General features: G+C 38.3%; 1 protein-coding gene and 1 long non-coding RNA gene across 13 annotated transcripts in view; one reads left to right on the plus strand and one right to left on the minus strand.

Annotated features, from left to right (window-relative positions):
• The window catches only part of ADGRL2 (adhesion G protein-coupled receptor L2), a 595,411-nt gene extending 582,156 nt beyond the window's left edge, over nt 1-13,255 (minus strand). For 5 of the 12 annotated variants that reach the window (XM_070267450.1, XM_070267441.1, XM_070267424.1 and 2 more), the window contains exon 1: nt 12,848-13,242. The gene's annotated coding sequence lies outside the window, so the exon portion shown is untranslated. Of the gene's footprint in view, nt 1-12,847 lie in introns of all 12 variants that reach the window. The other 7 variants (XM_070267443.1, XM_070267427.1, XM_070267451.1 and 4 more) reach the window with 4 other exon arrangements.
• Nucleotides 8,424-20,481, plus strand: part of LOC111773613 (uncharacterized) — a 69,191-nt gene continuing 57,133 nt past the window's right edge. The window contains exons 1-2 of the long non-coding RNA XR_002808260.2: nt 8,424-8,602; nt 19,156-19,302. This is a non-coding gene — a long non-coding RNA (uncharacterized lncRNA). The remainder of the gene's footprint in view (nt 8,603-19,155; nt 19,303-20,481) is intronic.

Here is a 20,481-nt window from a genome sequence, read left to right on the forward strand (position 1 = left end):
ATTCAGAAAGGATTCATTGAGCCTGATCTCTGTGGTCAGCCTGTAGAAATGCTATTCTCAAAGACAGGTTTGGCACAGTGGGCTGTTGGGATCAATGGAGGAGAAAGGATGGAATTCTCCTAAGTTTAAGAAAAATTTGCATATTTCACACCTCCCTTATCTGTGATGCACCCTGTTAAAAAAAAAACAAACCTGGTTTTGTGTTTATGATTATGTTGTTCTGAGCCACGGCAGGACAAGGAGATAGAGAAAAAAATGGTGTTGGGTTTGCTAAAGAAGCTTTAAGTCTGGAACCTACTCTCAAAAATTCCTTTAAACAAATTTGCAAACAACATCATAAAATTGGTGGAGGGTAAAATGAATGTTACATGCAACAGAGGGATGGAAGTAGGAGAAAGGAGACAGAATTAGAATAGTTAAAGAGTATGAGTGATGTTGAGTATTATGACTGCAGTAAGAAGAAAGCATATAAGAGAATTTATTTTGTAAATTTTTTTTCTAATATAAATCCAATTTTAAGTTATAGGAATGTTATTTGGTATATTTCTCAGATTATAAAAGAAATCTTGGATTTTATAGTGCCCCACCACTGCTACTATTACTAACATGGTTACCTCTGCAGCTACTCCTGTGTTGATAATAGACACCATTTATTGAACTAACATGTGTTCATGGGCACATAAAAAATTCCCTTTTTAAATGACAGTTCATTTGTTTATACAACAGCCGTGTGAGGTAGGTATTAGTAGATGTCAGTATTGTCCCCATTTTGCAGACGAACATGAGGCTTAGGGAGTCAAACGACTTGCTTAAGGTCTTATAGCTTCTAAATGGCAGAGCTATTTAGAGATCTATGGAACATAAATCTTTCTGGTTCTGAATCTGTGCTCTTAATCTTTAAGCTCTATTGAAGTAAATTTTTTGCTATTTACCCAAATTAGCTGCTTACATTGATATTTATTCATCAGAGACATGTCAGATTGTGACTTCATTCTTCCTCTTCGTGAAATAATAAAGGGACACAGTATTGCCAAACTGCAGAGTTATCAACGTTCCTGTTGAAAGGTGTAACAATTGATGTAAAAAGTAATCCTGGACTCTCATTGATTAATATCAATCAATAAGTTAGCTAATCACTTGTTATTCAATTGTGCATATGTATTTTCATAATTTGATACTGTTATTGACCATATTTGAATCCAAAATGCAGAGATAAAGAAAACATAAAGCACAGAAATAACAGTGATTGCGTTAAAGGCATCCATGTTCCTTAGAGGTGGAGAGTGTTTTTTCCTATTTTATTGAAAATATAATATCTGACATTTTAAATATAAACAATCATTAGAATTAGAAAAACTTAATGTTGTAAATGTGAAAATATGCCTCATTTAGGTACATGTATATATTCCTGATTTTATTTTGGAGTGTCTTCATTAAAATGTATACCTTCTTGAAAAAAAAAATATATGCAATCATGCCATGTTTCATAAACACATGATTAAGTTTTAAAACACATCCAGCTATATAGATATAAATAAATATGCAGACAGACCCCCTACTTAAAAATGGTTGTGTTTCAAATTTCTAAAAAAATAGTTATGTTTTTAGGCCAGCAACTACAATTTGTATATTTAATCCACAATGCTTAGAGTAGATCTTAAGTGCTGTTTAAGATAAACCAAACACCCTCTACAGTATTGTTTCTAGAGATAAGCTTGATTTCATTCAACAACAAATCTTAATAAGACAGTTATGTCACAAACTGTGCTAGAAGTTAGCAATACAAAGTACAATTCTCAGGAGATTTATAGTCTAGTATGGGATACAGAAAGGCAAATCAATCATTAGAGTTCAGAGGCATACAGCGGTGTGGTAACACAAAGCTGTGTCATCATACTTAGAAGACACATCAGCAGAAATTTCCAGAGTGAGGTGATGGTGATCCCTGAGGGTTCCTAGGGGTGAAGAGAAGTTAGCCAGACACACATTGGGATGATGTGAAGTTAGAGTGTGGAGAAAGAGGTACACATAATGAAGAAACATCTCCCTCTTTCTTATAAGAGAGGGTTTTTCATCCACGGGGTGATTGACATTTTGGGCAGGATAATTCTTTGCTGTGAGAGGCTGTCCTATGCATTTAGCAGCATGCCTGACCTCCACCCAGTAAAGGTCAGTGATACCGAGACCTGCCCCCTCCCCCCTCCCGGCCCCAACTCAAACCAAAAATGTCTCCAGATATTACCAAATGTCCCCTGGGAAGCAAAATCACCCCTAACTGAGAACTACTTCTGTAAGCAAAAAGAGAGACAGCTATCTTTGGACACTAGATGCACTTGCTAACTCCACATTGACAAAAAAAGGGCAAATCATATTGGCATTCTCCCGAGTTGCTTCCCAGATACCCTAAATTGCGGTGGGTGAGAGAGAGTTATGTGGTTTCTTATGTACTGCCCAGCTACCTGAGATCTAGTATTTACAATTCAGGGATCGCCCATTTATATGTATAAATATAGGTACATACACATACATACAATGCAGAGACATAAATCAGAACATATCTAATTGACCATGATATTTAATGATTATCCAGCTTTCATTCCTATGTCTTATCAGAAAAAAACTTCATCAACTTACCAGAATACAATATATGTCTCTTGGCAGAAATAAGAGTTGACTCAGCCTTACAAATACCATGATACTGCATGAATTTCAAGAGTCTCCTTAAAGGGGAAACATCTATTTAGGAAGTTTCATTATATTCTTCTTTAAAGAAAGAATAAGCTATGAAATGATAAAATATGATTGGTTTAGTACACAATATATCCAACTTTAATCATTTTCTAAATCCAAAGATATTTTTAGATGAAAGCAAAGGAGGTCATTTCCAAATCATTTTGTGAAACTTAAGCCTACCCAGAGGAAAGGTAATTTTGTTTGATCCTGAACATCAAGTGAATTTGTTCACCAAACCAGTTATTCCAAAAGGTAATTAGAATAATGTAAAATTGATCCGGTATATGTTTAACAAAATTAACTAATTATAATCTGCTTAAACCATTTAACCTTTATAGTTCCTATAAAATGTTTGATTTTCTTTGGAAAAATAAACAATGTGCTTTAAAAAGCTGGTGCCTCCTTGTCTATCTTTCTTTTCTTTTTTTTCTTGGTGGATGATCCTATGCTAAGATGCCAGTATAGCAAAAAAAGTAGACAAACAATTAAGGAGAGAAAGGTAGATTTTTCTTTAAGTTGGCAGCATTTGTGAAAAAGAAAAGAAATAGAAGATAAGGAAATAAGACTTTATTTTTTACTAGTAACAGTGAGTTCCTTTACAGTAAGCACTCCAGTACTTACATCAAAACTGCAAACAAAAATGAAAGGTGTATCAATTTTCTCCTTCAGGTATTCAGATTGATTTATGGACAAAATAAGTATATACGGCAACTTAGCATTTGTTTGTTTGCAACCAGTTTCCATTTATTCAAGTCATTGTCAAACATATCTTCAAAACTTCAACAAATTGAAAAAGTCTAATTGTCTGTCACTGGCTACATCTATTTTATGCTTATCCATTCTAATCACAAACAGAAATACCAAGTAGATGTTAAGACTCGGAAGGGTTTATAGGGGCTCTTAAGTGTCCAGGAGAGGTATAAAATAGTTATGTAAGAGAAGAAATGCAGTGTGACGGCTCCATCCTTTAAAAAGAGAGGAAGAGCTAGGAACTACCTCAGGGAAAAAAATGGGAGCAGTAACCACAAGTCCTTAGGGACTTCCTAATCCACATCTGTCTATTATTATTTCATTATAACCTACTACTTTATTTGGGAGATAAAATTGCCATTTATGTCACTCCTAAAACCAAATGACATTATAAAAGACACGTAGTGGTAAAAGAGTTAACAGAAGCAACCGTCACTACGACACAGAGACAAACAAGTTATACACTGGGGAAAAAAATCAGAATATTTTTGATGGCAGCAAAGCAAGTCACCACCTCTTCTACTGAGGGTAATTTGTTGATTCATGATTTCCACTTATCCAATGATATTGAATCACATGAACAAATCTCTACATCTAATCAGATTTTTTTTATTGAATTGTGACCTTTAATCCACCTTCTTCTTGATTATGAATGACAGTGACCTTTATCTAATTTAAAGCAGCACTCTGATGCAAAAATATGCAAACTACTCATGTAAATTCTGAATCAAACTGAAGACGTGCATAATCTACTGGGGAGAAATTATTTCAGAAGACATTTATATTATGGCCGAATGAGGTATTCGAGAGTAAGTGAATTAGTCAGCATACGAATGGTTGGTCGGCAGAGTTGTAAAGACCAAATGCTGTTTGTATTTTCTCGGCTTCTATTTAGAAAACCGAAATGTCAATATACATATCAATTTTTATTATTCTACTCAGCACTTTATGGCATTCGGGAAATGATCACAATGTAATAAAGTCAGACAAAATTATTTTTCAGAGGGGTTGGCAAACTGTGCCTGAATATTCAATTCGTTTTCATTTCGATTCATTTTCTGCTGCACAAAAACCTGGTGAAATTCAGCCAAGGCACGCGGGCCATGTTGACTTCCTGATCTTGCTTTATTTCCTTAAAGAGGAACTTCGTGCCCAATAGAACTGGCAGTCAATAGTGTTTCTGGCATATATTTAGAAACGATTATCTCAAGGAAAAAAGTTAAGAGAATAAAAGAAGCCTGTTTGCCATGAGAATCGGATGAACATCCTGTACCAGACCTACCTCTCTTGATTCTCTTTCTTTGCAACAGCTCTTTCCTTTTTCTGTGGATTAATACAAATGGCTCTGAGCTGACATTACTGAGGGCAAACCCTGCCCTGGGCACAAACTAACATGCAGCCTAATCCTGTAATCCACTCTCCCCTTTCTCAAGCCATTTCATCCTACGCAGAGCTGTTAATGCAGACTGGATGCTGGCGCTTCCCAAATTCTACTTCACTTTCTATGTATACAAAAACACACAAATATAAGCATATCACACATGCCTAAAACACACAATCCACACGTCTGCTTTTTATTACACAGAGACACATGTATACGGGTTTACACGTGATAAAGACTATGTCACAGCAGGAGGCCATTGAGAGCATTTCGCTGTCAGAACTCCACCAAACTGTACCTGGCATGAGCATGTACTTTCCCGATTAACACCAGGGGGTTGTCAGATTGCTATATCTGAAATAAACAGATTTGCCCTGACAGATAATCAGCATTTTGCACTGCCTAATACATGTTTATCTTCCACTATTGACATAATTACACTAAAAGTGCACTTAATATAATCTTTCATAGGAAATTAAACAGGTTTTAATGATACACTTATAATGGATTGGGGACAGAGTAGAGGGAGAGAAATATCGATAGTAGATGTTTGGGGAGAACACATACATGAAGCAATGAAGAGGCAATCAACGAGCATCGGAAAAAATCAATGACAGTCTGTGTTTAAGGAATTCATTTACATAGTTTCCAAAGAAATCAGAAAAATCCTACAAGGCTGTGAAATACCCTCCTGACTTTCTCATGTCCTGATGCTTCTTTTTTTCTGATATGTGCTCAACTCATACACAGAAAAGGCTAAAAAAAAAAAGATCCTCCTAGGATGGATTTTATATTTGACTAATTCATAGTCAACTCTTCCAAAAGTTCTCAATCTGGCTTTGGAACCACTGGAACTCCTAGTGGTGTGCACAGATCCTACTTGAAAGGAAATTCAGCAAGCTCTGCAGCTAACACCCATCGCCCGAGTGCCTGGGAGCACTGACAGGCACGCCATTTTAAGAGCCGTGGAAATTAACACATGTTGGTCATTAGGCATCAGGCCTCAAGGATATTAAATCAGGACCTGAGAAGCAGAGGTAGGTGAAAATATTAATTTTAATCAAAATTATAAATATAAACCCAAGCATAGGAAGCATCTTTCTTTAAGGATTTACCTTTCACGTCTATGGTCTGTCTTCCTGCCATATGAGAAGACCTAAGAATTTTAATTTTAAGGATCCGACCATCCTCAGATACTATGTTAGTAACAGTAAGAAAACATCAGTGCTTTGTTGTCCTGTGAATCTCTTTTCTTTTCTTAGCTACAAATTAAAATTAAGCCATGAAACATCTAAATATATATGTCTATGAATGGGATCCAGGGTCGTGTAAATTTAATTTTGGACAGAAAACAAAATGAATATGAAGAAGTACTGTCAAAGGTCTTCCATGAGCTCAGCATTGTTTGGGCATATAGAAGACACTATTTCATTTTTTACTATAAAACTGAGAAGTGGGTATTTCTATTGCTACTTTACAGATGAGGAGGCTGAACCTCAGAAAGATTAAATAATACTCGCCGTGGCTGGGATTCCACCTCAGGTCTGTGTGACTGAAGCTGGTGCCCTTCCTGTGCCATTACCCTTCCTCTGTAAATTCATTTCACGTGATTTTAAAAACCTTTGATTTTTGTTTTCCGATCAAAGATGCAGACTTTAAATCACGGTCCTATATCTCTTTTGATAAATTAGAAATCAGCATTCACAGTTACCTGCAGGCTGCTCCGTCCCTCTCTGAATCCAACGAAATCCCAGGAGCCAGTCTGCAATGGCTTTTCACTTGCTAATCAGAAGGATTTCACAAATAGTCTTTAACATCTCCATGGCTAAGGGCCTAAAAGTGAAATGACCGAGAGCTGAGACAACCAAATGCCTCTAGCCTGAGGCCAGAGCACCCCAATGGGGAGGGGCAGCCATATGTTCAGTGCCTTTACTCTGAATCTTCTGAGGATCTGCGAGATTTTTCTTTCCCCTGGGCCCTGGCCCAGAAGGGGATAGATGGGGAGCCCTGCATTCTACCCATGTTGGTGAGCCCCAAACTGCTTTTGCTGCTTCACTCCTGCCAGCACTGCCTCCTGAAGCCCGTGTCTTAGGCCACACATCCCCGGCCTTTTCCCAGGAGCGCCTTGGCTGCCAATTGTCCCTTTTAAGCTGTCCTGAAACCCACTCCTGACCGGCCCCATCTCCATCCTGCGTAGGCGTTGATGTCTGCCTGGGTAAGACTGGATTTGCCAAATTCCTTTTAGAATTTGATTTATAGTTGTAAGCTCTCTTTGTGGGATCTCTTATTGGATTGACTGTTTTATAGTTTGCCTTAAAAGCCCCCTTATTTCCTCTTTGCTTTCATCCTTACTTAGGACCCCAACCCCGCTTAGTGTATTCATTCCCAGGGAGCCAAAGCTTCAGGCCAAAGAATAATTTCTCTTTGAGATTAATTACTATTTCTGTTCCATTTATAGTGTATGAAGATTTAATGATAGAAGTTAAAAAGCTGTAAACTGTGGTTAATAAGAAATGCCAAGGTCTGAATTCTTTAACTTCTTCTAAACACTTCTCTCTTCACTTCTCAAGATATCTCTCTTCCCCATGCCTCCAGTACCTACCAAACTGCCTTATTTTCTCTGTCTTTTTTCTTCTCGTCCTGCTCTCATCTTTCACCTCAGTTCTTTCCCCAGGTGCCTCTCCCTTCAACTTCCAAAAGAAGAAGTCATATGTATATAATTTTATCTATTGAAATAATCTCTTTTCCTGTTGTCGTTTTTAAAATTGAGCACGCGTAAACTTTCATTTGCCGTCAGAGCTTAGGCCCAGTGTCTAGAATATAGCCGAGTCTTAAGTAATGTTTTGAGTAGACAAGTGGTCCTCTTTTTGCCCTTGAAACAAATTTTTAAAAATATATGATCTAAGCTAACTAGATTTTTAAAAAAGTTCAATCAATCATTCAAATATTAATCAAGAATAGTCTCTGGCCTTAATGCTGAGCTAAGGTCTGTGAAGGGCACTGGGCAAGGATGATCGTTACCCCAGTTAGCTTACAAGCTATTGGGGATACAAGAGTATGACCCATAAAACAACTGGGGAAATATGAGGGAAAAAACCACAATTAGAGGCTGAGTTGTGCAGTGTAAACTGTAGGTGCTATGAACACACAGGCAGGAGGTCTCAGTGACTGTGGTACTTGGTTAATTTTTCTGGGAAAAGATTGATAGGAAAGTAACATGTATAATAATAGCCATCAACAAACAAACAAAACAAATTTCCAATCCTGGTTTAAGACTTTCTACCAATTTTGACTTTGCTTTCCAAAGTGTGGATCTTATAAGCTAGTGAAGTTTTATTTTTGAGGCAAATGTTGATAACTGTCCGGTCTCAATTGATGGCTAATACATTTGAGACGGAGTTATCTGAATATTTTTTGCCACTGCAAGCTTTCCACAGGGAGTAAAATCCTTTCATTTTATTTTTAGTTTCAGGAAATTGACATCATTTTAGATAGGAAATTCAGTTATGTACCGGAAGAACTGAGCGAGGACGGACATGTTCTTCAAATGGTTTAAGGTCGTTTTGACTCCTTTGACTGTTTCTATCAACACCGTTCACAGCCACCATGTCCTCTTTTCCTCCTGCCCCGGTTTTTTTTTTTCTCAAGGTAGGAATATCAACCAAGTAATGGAGAAATCAAATCTGAAAGGAATGTCTCACAGGCTAAGGAACTCACTCAGCAAGAGATGATGGAAGGGTAAGCTCAAATTTAAATTAATTCCCAACCTTTCCTGTACCAATGGTCGATGCCGAAGTTGGCTAATCCGGGCCAAAGTGATATATTAAAATAACTTTAAAGATAGGTTCTCAGGCTTTCTGCCTGCCAGCAGATAGGGGTTCTGGATATATAGGGCAGTCCATCTGCCTGATACTTCAAATAAGATCTAAAAAGAATGCTGGTATCACAGAATGGCATCGAAATTGTTTTTTCTTCGTTCCTCGAGAAATGTGTAGCTTGCTCAATTGCTACTGACCCATGTTCCCCACATTTTTGCCTCTTGGTTATGTGTTGATACTGTTTAGATTTTTGTTTATGTTACATATTTGATATTCAAAGGTCAAACGAACACAGTCTTTGAATCAGATTCGTACGAGTTCCATGTATAATAGTCCATCTCTTCACACTGGGAAGAAAAACAGTAGGGGACAGTTCAAGCTAGCCCAAATAAACAGAAGCAAAACCACAAACGCTTCCCTGTATAGACCCGTTCTTGCTCATTTCTCCTTAAGGAGATAACACCTTCTGACACAAGGACAGATCATTTTATTCAGTGATTCAGAGTCTGACCATTTAAAGACGAATTTTCACTTCATTTGTTTTCTTTGTATGCGTTTCTAATGTGCCGGTATATTTCGACTGGGGGAAATTTTCATTCAGATGCGTCCAGTGGAAAGAAAGGCAAGGAAAAGGGCTTTCCTCTACTGCCCAGGAGATTTTGAAAAAAGACATGACAAGCCAGAAGAATATATTTTTTCTGATGGGAACAGTTGTTTGCATGAAAATTTTAATTGTTACCAGAACTTCAATGAAGTTGCAAGGAAGGTAGTTAGATAAAGCCTCAGGTTAATTTCCATCATTACCAAGCACTTTACACCACTGAAAAATTCCAAACATATAAAGAGACGTCAATCTTGTTCTTTAGACAGGAAAAAAAAAGGTGTGTGTGGGGGGGCAGCACTTCAAAGGCTGTCAGTAGACAAGTCAGTCAATTACAGATCTGATTTAGTTCTTAACTCCTTGAGGTAAAAGACGAATGTTCTGCAAGAGTAACCATCCTGCACGCATTAAATGAAAAAACTTTAAAAACTCTGCTATAATGCTAATACAGATAGAAGTGAAGAGCTATGAAAAGAGTTGAAAAATCCGAATCAGATATTCGAATCAAGACGATAAGTGGGTAAATACAAATGTTTTTGCTCCGGGGAGGGGTGTCCTCATTATCTTTAGTCATCTCAGCCAATTAGCCAGGAAGGCATTATTGTGTGATGTTTCGAAGCCATTATGAGAATAAACGGGTTCAAATCCTAGTTTTGACACAACAGTGTGGCCTTGGCTAAGTTACTGAACCTCTCTGTACCTAGATTTTATTATCTATGGAATGGGGTGATGGTTCCATCGACCTGACCTGATAGTGTTGTGCCGATTAAGTTAACACAGATGAAAGAATTAATATCTGCTGAGGTTTTACTTAATATTATGATCAATTCATACACAGCAACGAGTTTCATGATGTAGAAAATATATGTGGTATGATACAGTCCTTCCCGAGACATTTTGCATGTCTGCAGATGATCTGGGCATTGAATGTCTGCTGACGAAGCACATTATCTTCCCTCAAGCAGGGTTGCAAGTTTCTCTGGCCCCACTGAACACTCCTGAAGTTACAGAGAACTTATTAACACCCTCCATAGCATCCTTTTAAGATGATAATTTATCTTTTTTAACTGTATTCAATAAAACCAGCAGAAAAGAGCCAGGTGGGAATAACCACATGATATTACACACAGCTACAAGGTTTACCGGTTCTATAGATTCTGCTGCAAGGCGCACTAAAATGGAGTGAAATGTAACTTACCTTGAACAGTTGCTTGAATGAGTTACTAGAGGAATGGCAAGCTTACAGATGAAGCAAAAGAAACCTACGGGAGTTGAAGGTTATGACCAGTTTATTTAGGATGCACAGTGAAACCTAACTTAAGGCATACAAGTTAGGTCTTTGGGGAGTTTCCTAGGAGGTTTGCAAACAAATGTGAAAGTCTATAAAATATGTGCTTTTGAAATAACTCTGTATAAATGTGGTTTGAGATTCCATGGGGAGAATACCATCATACGTATCAAACACTGATAATTTGGTTGAAAAAGAATGCCTTGTTGTTTGCATTTTCTCTGTCCCCAAAAGATCTCCCTGGCCACTTTTTACCTCTCTCCTCAGCTTGACTGCTGACAGAGTATTACATGGCGTTCCTTTGTTCTGAAAGGGCATCCTTTAGTTTCACACTAGTCTCAAGTTCACACAACCAGGCAATCCCACACACCTTTCCATCTGTTAAGCTTTTCCTGTGCTCTTCTCAAACTTGTTTTAAATATGAGAGAATGACCCTCTTCCTCCATTAGTGACGAATTCTTTTCTTTCCCTGTAATACTGAAGATGTGAATGGAATCCTCCAGTGACAGTGTCTGGGAAGAAGATATTCATGGGCAACTACATGATTCGAATAGATAAATTCAATTAGCCCATCCTGGGAAGCCTCAGTTTACTTTACCACTCAGTATTTCAAAGAGTTTTCAAGAAATTCTAATTACTGCATAAGAAATAAGTCAAATTCCTCTTCTCTCACTGTGAAGGGCTTTTATTACCCACTGCTATAAAACATATATCTTTTTTTTTCCTGTTGCTATCCTAGCAGAGTAGCCTGCATACCAATAGGATCACTAAAATGCCACGAAGCAGAACATATTTATCTGTTAAATTCTACGTACAGTAACCTAACAAATGCCGGAGACAGAAAGATTGCCCTCTGCACAGTAATACTTGTGTAGATGTCTTCTTTATGCTAACAATGACAGGGCTTCATGCCTTGTACGGTACTCAAAAATCAGGGTGCATTTTTTTTCCAATGGAAGACTCTGTATCAAAAAGAAAAAGAACTGCACATTTTGGGCACTGAGATATTTTATGTGGATAATAAATTTTTTCCTTCGAACTCCACTAACTACAAGTATCTACCTAGAAGATGAAATCTAAGATTTATGTCATCAGAACTATTCAATATACCAGAGGATCATTTTTTCTTCTTTTCAAGACTGTCAACTTTGCTTATTGTTTATATTCAATTTCCTACTACACAAAGGTTAAATAGTCTTATCATACCCACACGCCAAACTTTCTTAGAAAAATAAGGTAATAAATGCAAAATTATATTAATAAGGAGTGCTTTCAAAGACATTACATTTATTAAAATCTAAATTGTAACTGGAATATTATAATTATATTTGTACTAATCAAAAAGATTTTTGAGTCTGTAATTTTATGACATTTACAATGTTTTAAAATTGAAATGACTGAGGAATGATTAAAATATTATTACAAGTAACTTCAAGGAAGCACATATGAAGTAATGTAAACCCAGGAATTGCCTTCATAAATCAGCATGTACATCGTCAAATCTGTTAGCCTCTTATATGCATCTTTAATCCAAACATAACCATTTGGCTATTGAAATCAGTCTTAAAAAATGATATCAAACAGTATTATGCAAACATAAGCCTTCTTTTCAGCCTTGCCACGTTAAACTTTTTCATAACACAATTTCAGTCTCAAAACAATAAATAATAGCCTGTATAATGACAGCAACCGAATGCTAACTAATTGTAATACTTCTGCATAGCCCAGTAACAATTTACGAATTGTGAAAAATAAATCTATTTGACAGGCCTGTTAGCAATAAGGCCTCGGCTTCTGGCTTTGCAGCAGAATGAAGTAAAATCTATCCTTTCCTTGCTGTTGTTAAAAACATTTCAACAGTTAGTTCTTTTTCACAGAAAATGCTGCAGGAAGGTTGCAGGTTAAAAAAAAATTCTTAACACGGCTGAATTTTACACTTGGCTATCATTGGCCAGGATACATGATAAGTTAAAGCATACTGAGATTATTTTTTTTAAGAGGGGAAACTTAATAGAAGATTGCATTTCTAGATTAGAGAGTGGACACTGTAATCTTTCTGGCATTTAAAACTGAAGCTGACTGCAGGGAAAATAAACATTACAATACCGGCACGTCAACAATTGTACCTATACCGTTAAGTAACAAAAGCGTGAGGCACCTGGAGTCACAGCATTTGTGCCTAATGCCAGCAACAATATAAAGCATTCAAGTGACATTTGATAATAAGCAGACAGTGGAGGCATTACACACGTCTTTAGAAGAATCAGACTTCCTACCTTGAAAAGACAGATGGAGGTAAGTTCCTTTATAAAAAAAAGTTGTAAGGAAAGCCAGGCAGCAGTTGCAGTAAATTGAGTCCTTTCAGGCACTGTATACATACAGCAGTTCTGCAATAAGGGGAAAAATATAATGGGAGGAGCGGCTGTGAGCGAGTGACCTCCTCAAGCTGAGTCCTCTCTGTGAACCAAGCACTGAAAGCCACTGCTCCTGATTTGCATGGATTATCTCCACTTGAACAGATACAGAGCAGATACATTTAAATTGAGCTGGCACAATGGCAAAAAGATGGAAGAGTGAATGAATGAGGGACAGCGCAAGAGAGGGAGAGAGAAAGAGAAACAGACACGAGATCGGAGAGCGTGGATAAGCTGCTTCTTTGCAGAACGGTGTCTCAGAAGAGCTACAGCTCCCTCTTCATGTCACAGTTGTAAGATAAGAAATGTTGTCATTAAGAACTGGCTAATCACAGGGAAAAATATACTGAGATTAGCTGATGCTCCATCTGATCTAATTTTTATAAACAATTTGTGACTTTCTGTTTTGTCATCAGGATTTGAGATAGCATGTTGAAAATCTTTTATTAGTAGCCAGGTAAACAAGTTTGCATAAAACTCTGAGTTTTGAATGAGCTTTGAGTTGATGGCATATATATCAGTGAGGGAACTTAGACAATTTTTTTAAGTAGAATATTTATTTTGAAAGACAATTAATTGTTGCTAACTTTTAAAGGGCTAGTGGTATATACTGTAATGTAAAAAGAACATAATATTTGAATATTTGTTAATGATTAATTATCTGAAAGGACCCAAATGTACAACTGAAGGGAGTTCTTTTTTTATCTCTTTAAGTCACTAATTCTTTTTTTTTCCTTATTGTCTCTTGCTGGCATTTCAGAATAGAAGAAATCCCTCTTTCTATATAATGCAGATGTATCTTTAAATATGCAATTATTCTTTGCTTTTCCATTTAACATCTTCAGAGCTTATATATTTGTATTCTCATTTTAAAAATGAGAAAGAAGAGAGTGGGGATATGATTGTAACTCTTGCAAACAGTCACTCAATAAGTCCATGGCAGATCTTGGAAGGAAAGAATAACCCTCATTTAAGAAGTTAACGTGAAGCCTGCCTTCTCTTTGTGCAAAGGTGTCTGCAGATGCCCAAGCAGCCAGGCAATTAGGTCAATTCAAAGGAGAAATCAGTCAAATCAGCTGGTTGATTGAATTGATCATAGCCTTGGGGAAGCCAGCATTAACTTGGTGTGAACCAAATGACATCAGTAACTATGTTTCAACAAATGACCTGAAAATCTCAACATAAACATGTGAGCAACATTTGCAGAGAGTAGTAAGGAGACTAGTCAGATTTTTGCTGCTGTTGGAAATCCACATCCTGTCAGGAAAGATAAAGAATTTAAACACGCTGTACTTACAGGAACTCTGACTTGATGGACAGAAGTGATACTTTAAAGGAAATCTCAAGGAAAATGCCAACATACATCTCTATGAGATTTAGTGAAGATCTGGAATTTCCGAAGTGTGCAGACTTAGTGACTAACAGTGTTTAGGACGCGATTGCTTGAAAGTAAAAGGTGAAGCTGACAGTTATTTTATGTCTCTGACATCCAAGAGTCTGATTGCTTACTGAGTGGATGGGTGAGTTCCCAGGTTTTTTTTTTTTAGGAATATTAGCCCTGAGCTAACTACTGCCAGTCCTCCTCTTTTTGCTGAGGAAGACTGGCCCTGAGCTAACATCCGTGCCCATCTTCCTCTACTTTATACGTGGGACGCCTACCACAGCATGGCTTTTGCCAAGCAGTGCCATGTCCGGACCCAGGATCCGAACTGGCGAACTCCATGCCGCCAAGAAGCAGAACATGTGCACTTAACCGCTGGGCCACCAGGCTGGCCCCGTTCCCAGGTTTTCGGTATTCGTTTGGACACAGCTTGTACACCGGTGGGAGTGGGAATATTATTGAGGTGTTTTTTTTTAAGATTGGCTCTGAGCTAACATATGTTGCCGATCTTCATCTTCTTTTTTTCTTTCTCCCGAAAGTCCCTCAGTACATAGTTGTATATCTTAGTCGTAGGTTTCTCTAGCTCCTCTACGTGGGACGCCACCTCAGCATGGCTCCAGGAGCAGTGCTAGGTCCATGACCAGGATCTGAAACCCTGGGCTGCCGAAGCAGAGCATGCGAACTTAACCACTTGGCCACGGGGCTGGCCCCTGTTGAGGTCTTAATATTACTTTTCAGGTTGTAAACTCTTTGAAATCAGGGACCCTATAATAGCCTTTAAAATATCTCCCCAAATATTTTGAAAATGTCCTTTACATATTTTTTAGATGTTTCATAAGTTCTTTTTTGTAGAAAAGATATTGGAAATAAAGGCAAAGCATTTATATTCTCTATACCAGTTGTTTAATGTAAAAATTTGATTCAGAAATTATAATGTCTTCTGTATTCTCATGAAATAAAAGGAAATAAGATAAATATCTGAGTGTCTTGCCATATATAGGATTGTGATAACAGTACCAGTAATGCTGGATTGTATACTGATGTGGAAGCTTAATTAGGCACCCCCTTCCCTATACCAGGGAGTCCCTTCCAGAAAGTATGTTTAGGATTTGAGTCACAACTCTGGGCACCGTGTTGACTAAAACAATGACCAGCTTTGTGACCATGGGCAAGTTACTTAACTTGTTTGTAAAATGAGGATAAGAAAACGACCTTTATTGTATGGTTGGTGTAAGGAAGAAAGGAGAAAGCTTAGCATAGTGACAGGGTAAACACGTAATCAATGTAAGATATTGTTATAATTATTATAAATCTCTTTCTGTTGAACTGATTGCCTCTATGAACTGGGAAGTGCTATTACAGTGTTTATTGAATGTAGAAAAAAAAAAAGATGACTTCTTTGTCCTTGGCTTTTACTGGCCATTTTCATGAGGTGGGCTCCTTTCTGGTCCTTGACAACCAGAAGGACTGGTGTCTCTACCTTTGTATAAAAGACAGAAATAGAAATACTATTCTCAGGAGAGCTGGAGAGTGGGGTAGCAGCAGAACCAACCTTCTGTATAGGAATAGGAAATGGCTTGTGTGGCACAATGTGAAGGGCACCCAGAAGCTCCCAGTCCAGAAATATCTTCCCATCTGTCCCCTCCTATTTCCTGAAATGCCACCATTAGGGGTTCATTTCTACTTTTTACTGGCTTCCTATTCTCTTTTTCAATGCGCATACTACTGGCAGAATTAACACATTAACAATTTTGCTTTCCTCTAGTAACTAGCTGAAGATCAGCAATGCCAAGGAAAGCTGATTTCAATGAAGGAGCAGAGAAAGCTCATTTGGTATATAAAAGAGTGTGAGGACGAAGTCCTAGCAAGGATGGTGCTATCCCTCTGCTTGTGTGCACTTGGATCTGCCAGTATGTGCGGGGTCCTGCAGCAGGTGCTCAGAGAACCGCATGAAGTGTGGGCTCCTGGTGCACTGGGACGAGGGACATTCCTTTGTTCAACAAAATGCATTGAGTATTTTGTTAGCAAAAACCTGGACTACATATTTGAAAATGCATCATCCTTGCTCTCATTTCTAATGAAGATGATGGAACCAGACATGTAAACAGATCGATTCTAACATTGGACATCTATATAAAGGGAAAGAATCTAGAGGAAAGAAGGCCAGGCAGGTGGAGGACGGTTGGGGTGATTAAGAAGGACTTTACAGGGGCCAGCCCAGTGGTGCAGCAGTTAAGTTCCCACGTTCTGCTTCACTGGCCCAGGGTTCACTGGTTTGGATCCCAGGTGCAGACTTAGGCATTGCTTGTCAAGCCATGCTGTGGCAGACATCCCACATATAAAGTAGAGGAAGATGGGCATGGATGTTAGCTCAGGGCCAGTCTTCTTCAGCAAAAAGAGGAGGATTGGCAGCAGATGTTAGCTCAGCGCTAATCTTCCTCAAAAAAAAAAAAAAAAAAAAAAAGAGGGAAGGCCTTTACAAACGGGGTGATGCTTGATGTGGCTCTGGAAGGCAGAGTGGGAGCAGTTCAGGTAAGTAAGGGGTGAAGGAGGAGAAGGCTGCAGGTGTGTTCCAGATCGAGCGAACACGGGTGCAGAGGAAAGGCAGCATGAGAGACAATCAGCTGGGACGATCAATCAAGTCTGCTCAGAGCCCAGAGTAGAAGGATGAGTGGGAAATGGAGAGATGTGACTGGAATGTGAGGGAAGAATTGAGGAGCAGGTTCCAGAAAGGAGGCACTGGGCACAAGCACAGGAGATCCTTTGTACCTCCGTGCATTAGCCATGGACCTGCGTCCGTCCTCTGCCTCTGTACAACTTGTGCATGTGTTCATCTGGACTCCCCAGCCCTGAGAACACAGACGTAGGACAACGTTTAAACGACAAGGAGTGCCGTCCGCACTGAGACAAGGGGATGTATTGCCAATTAGATTAGAGATTTCAGTCTTTAGGGAGTTGAAATATTCCAAGATTGTTTGTGAAGGTCTTCCACTCCATTCCCTAACCTAATGTGCTGCATGGCATATTCATATATGAATTAAATTAATTGTGTCTGGAGACTTTGGGATAGAGCAAATCAGGGTGGGAATCACTGCGGGAGCCCTGGAACGCATTTAGCGTTTAAAGAATACAGCACTTTGAAATCCTTAGTGAGACAGATTACTAGCATTAACGCCATTAATTCTAATGATGGTTAATAATTGGAAAATCACATTTATAAAAACAATAACGATAACAGAGTCAAACCAGATAGCAAACTTCCCAACTCTAATATAAAATGCTGTATTATAAGTTTCCCCTTCTCTTGTATTGCTTGAATCTTAGTTATTTTGACGTATTTATCCAGAAAATATTGAAGTTTCTATACTTAATCCAAGAATGACAAATTGCTTCTTGTAAATATTACACTTACAGTAAAATCCACTGTAAGATAAATGATTATATAGACATTGGATCCAGTAGTGGGAAATATATTTGAATTCTAATAAGGACTGGTTCAAGCTTAAAAACAATTAATAACTGTCAATTTCCCATAAACACAATGACAAGTAAAACCTCCAAAAAGGGCACCCAAACCACAAATGATTAAAAAATTATGCTGATTAACAGAATGACTGAATACATTAGGATTCTTTTAAATTATCTTTGATTACGTCCTTCTTCTCCACTACCCACCCAATGGAGGTGGAAACAGCACAGTTTAGTTCCACATTCAGCTCTTTCTAAAATATTTTGAAACTGCTTAAACTTCCCTGGCAGCCAGTGAGGTGTGCCATTTGGATCTCCTTTCAGGAAAAAGCTTGTGGTTCTGCAGCAAGGAGGGGAGTGAGCCGAAAGTCTCCATCTAACAGCGCCTTCACATTTACCTACTCAGGTAGCCCTTTGACAATGACTGAACATATTGGGACTTGGAAGGCTATCTGTTTCTGCCCAGAGCAGGACTCCTCAGAGGCTTTCCCTGACCAATACGGTCTCTTCCATCATTTGATTTTCATAGGCTTCGGTCTTTGATGAAACACTTAGACCTCTAACTCCTCTCCGTGTTTGCTTCCTAGCAGACACAGGTTTCTAACAGTTAACAATATCTACTTGATGTGGAAACAACTTTTCTTTCTTCTTTCTTGTTCCCTTCCTTTGATGTCCAAAGAACTGAGCTTTTACTTTTCACATATCCATAGGACCCCCAGATAGCTCCTCACTATATTTCTGCTTCCCAGATATTCTTGCTCTTGGAACAATTAAAAGATTCTTTGGAGAGTTAAAGGTTCTCTAGGAGTAGCTCTCTCTGAATTGCTTCTCAGATTACTAGTTTGTTTCCACACCTCTGTTATACTGAGTACAAAACATAGGCACACTACCAAATACAGTATTGAAAAGTCCAATAGACTTATTAGACCAACTGTAACAGACAGACAAGCAGCACAAACAGCGCGTTGACATACATAGATCAATAAGGCCCTGGAAGATGTTCGGCTTCAGTGCCAAAAGAAGTTCACGTTAAGGAGGGTTTGAAAGATGTAAGAGAGTCTAAAAGGAGTGTAAATTCTTCATGGTATGTGGCATAACAGAAAAATGGATGGAGCTTTAGGAATGAAATCATTAGTGAAAATGATTGGGCACACAGATTTTAAATTCAGTGCTTCTCTCTATCACTAAGGCTCTTATATATTTCCACTGCAAAAAGGATAACTTGCTGCTATTCCATTTGTAAAACACTGGAAGTTTCCCAGACAATGGCGTTGCTTAACAATCAAGGTGTTTCACCAGTCATGAATCCTTTGCATTTTAGATTCTAAGGCAACATCAGCAAGGAAGAAAAGAATCCTTTTGAAAAACTTTGTTTGCATGCCTAAAGAGACCCAGGTGACTGAGGCAAAAAAGAACTCTGAACCTTAAAGAAAAATGGGTCTACATAATGACTATTGCAACTCAAGAGGTAAGTATCTTGTTAACTTGTATATACAGATACAGCTATTCCAAAAAAACTAAAATAATTCATTGTTCTAGGTTAATATAAAGCAAATGAGTATCTAGCTCCCTTAAAAATTATGCCAAATATTTATGTTGAAAAAAACAATGCTTATTTTGGCCATTTCTTACATATGCCCACATTAATTCAGATCTTTGAGTTGAAGCAATAATTTACCCCACTTGAAAATACAGGTTATAGATACTGATTGTATGAATATTCTGATGTAGAACTCAGGCGAATAGAGGCCGACCAAGCAATCATGACATTTGCAGGCTGAGCTGTATTTTAGTTTGTCTACCAATCGATTCTCTCATTCATTCTTTCAGCCATTCATTTCTTTACCAAATACATATTCAGTGTTTACCATCTGGAGATACAATAGAAAACAGAGAGAGATTTGTTTCTCTGCTTGTGGGATAGCCAGCAGGGAAGAGAGACACCGAAATAAGCAGCTATATTAAATGATACTATAGATTGCAAAAATTGCTACAATACTCAGTAACTTCCTATAAATAGGTGGAGTCTATTTACTTATCCCTTAATTCTAGATTGGTTTTATGACTTGTTTTGGCCAAAAGAATTTGATGGAAGTGAAATTGTGCCAGTTCGGAACCTAGACTTTAAGGGACCTTGAAGCTTCAGCTCTCACCCTTTTGGAACCCTTTGACTGCTCTGTAAACAAGTTCAGGCCAGCCTGTGGAGGATGAAAGACTCCATGGAGAGAGAGCCCCAGTCATCTCGGCCATCTCACTTGAGGCATTATGAATCAGCCAGGCCCTGCCGACCCACTAGCTAATTGCAGATACATGAGCAAGTCCAGCCAAGATCAGTGGTCCCTGGCCCAGACCAGGAGAGCGGCCAAGCTAAGTCATTTGTCAATTTGCAAAACCATGAGCTAAATACATGCTTTTTGTTTTAAGTTACTAAATTTTAGGGTGTTTTGAGCAAGCAAGTTAAGACTAATGACAAAAAAAGCTATGACAGGGATAAGCTTAGGGTGTAGCGTATAGAGATATGTTGACCCAATCTATCAAAGTTAGGGAAGGCTGCCAGAAGGAAACAACATCCAACCTGAGACCTGATGAAGGAGGAGTAGCAGCCAGCCAGTGACCTTGACCCTGGCAATGTAATGCAAAAGCTGTA

Source organism: Equus caballus, chromosome 5 (assembly GCF_041296265.1).
Source record: "Equus caballus isolate H_3958 breed thoroughbred chromosome 5, TB-T2T, whole genome shotgun sequence".
NCBI classification, from domain to species: domain Eukaryota; kingdom Metazoa; phylum Chordata; class Mammalia; order Perissodactyla; family Equidae; genus Equus; species Equus caballus.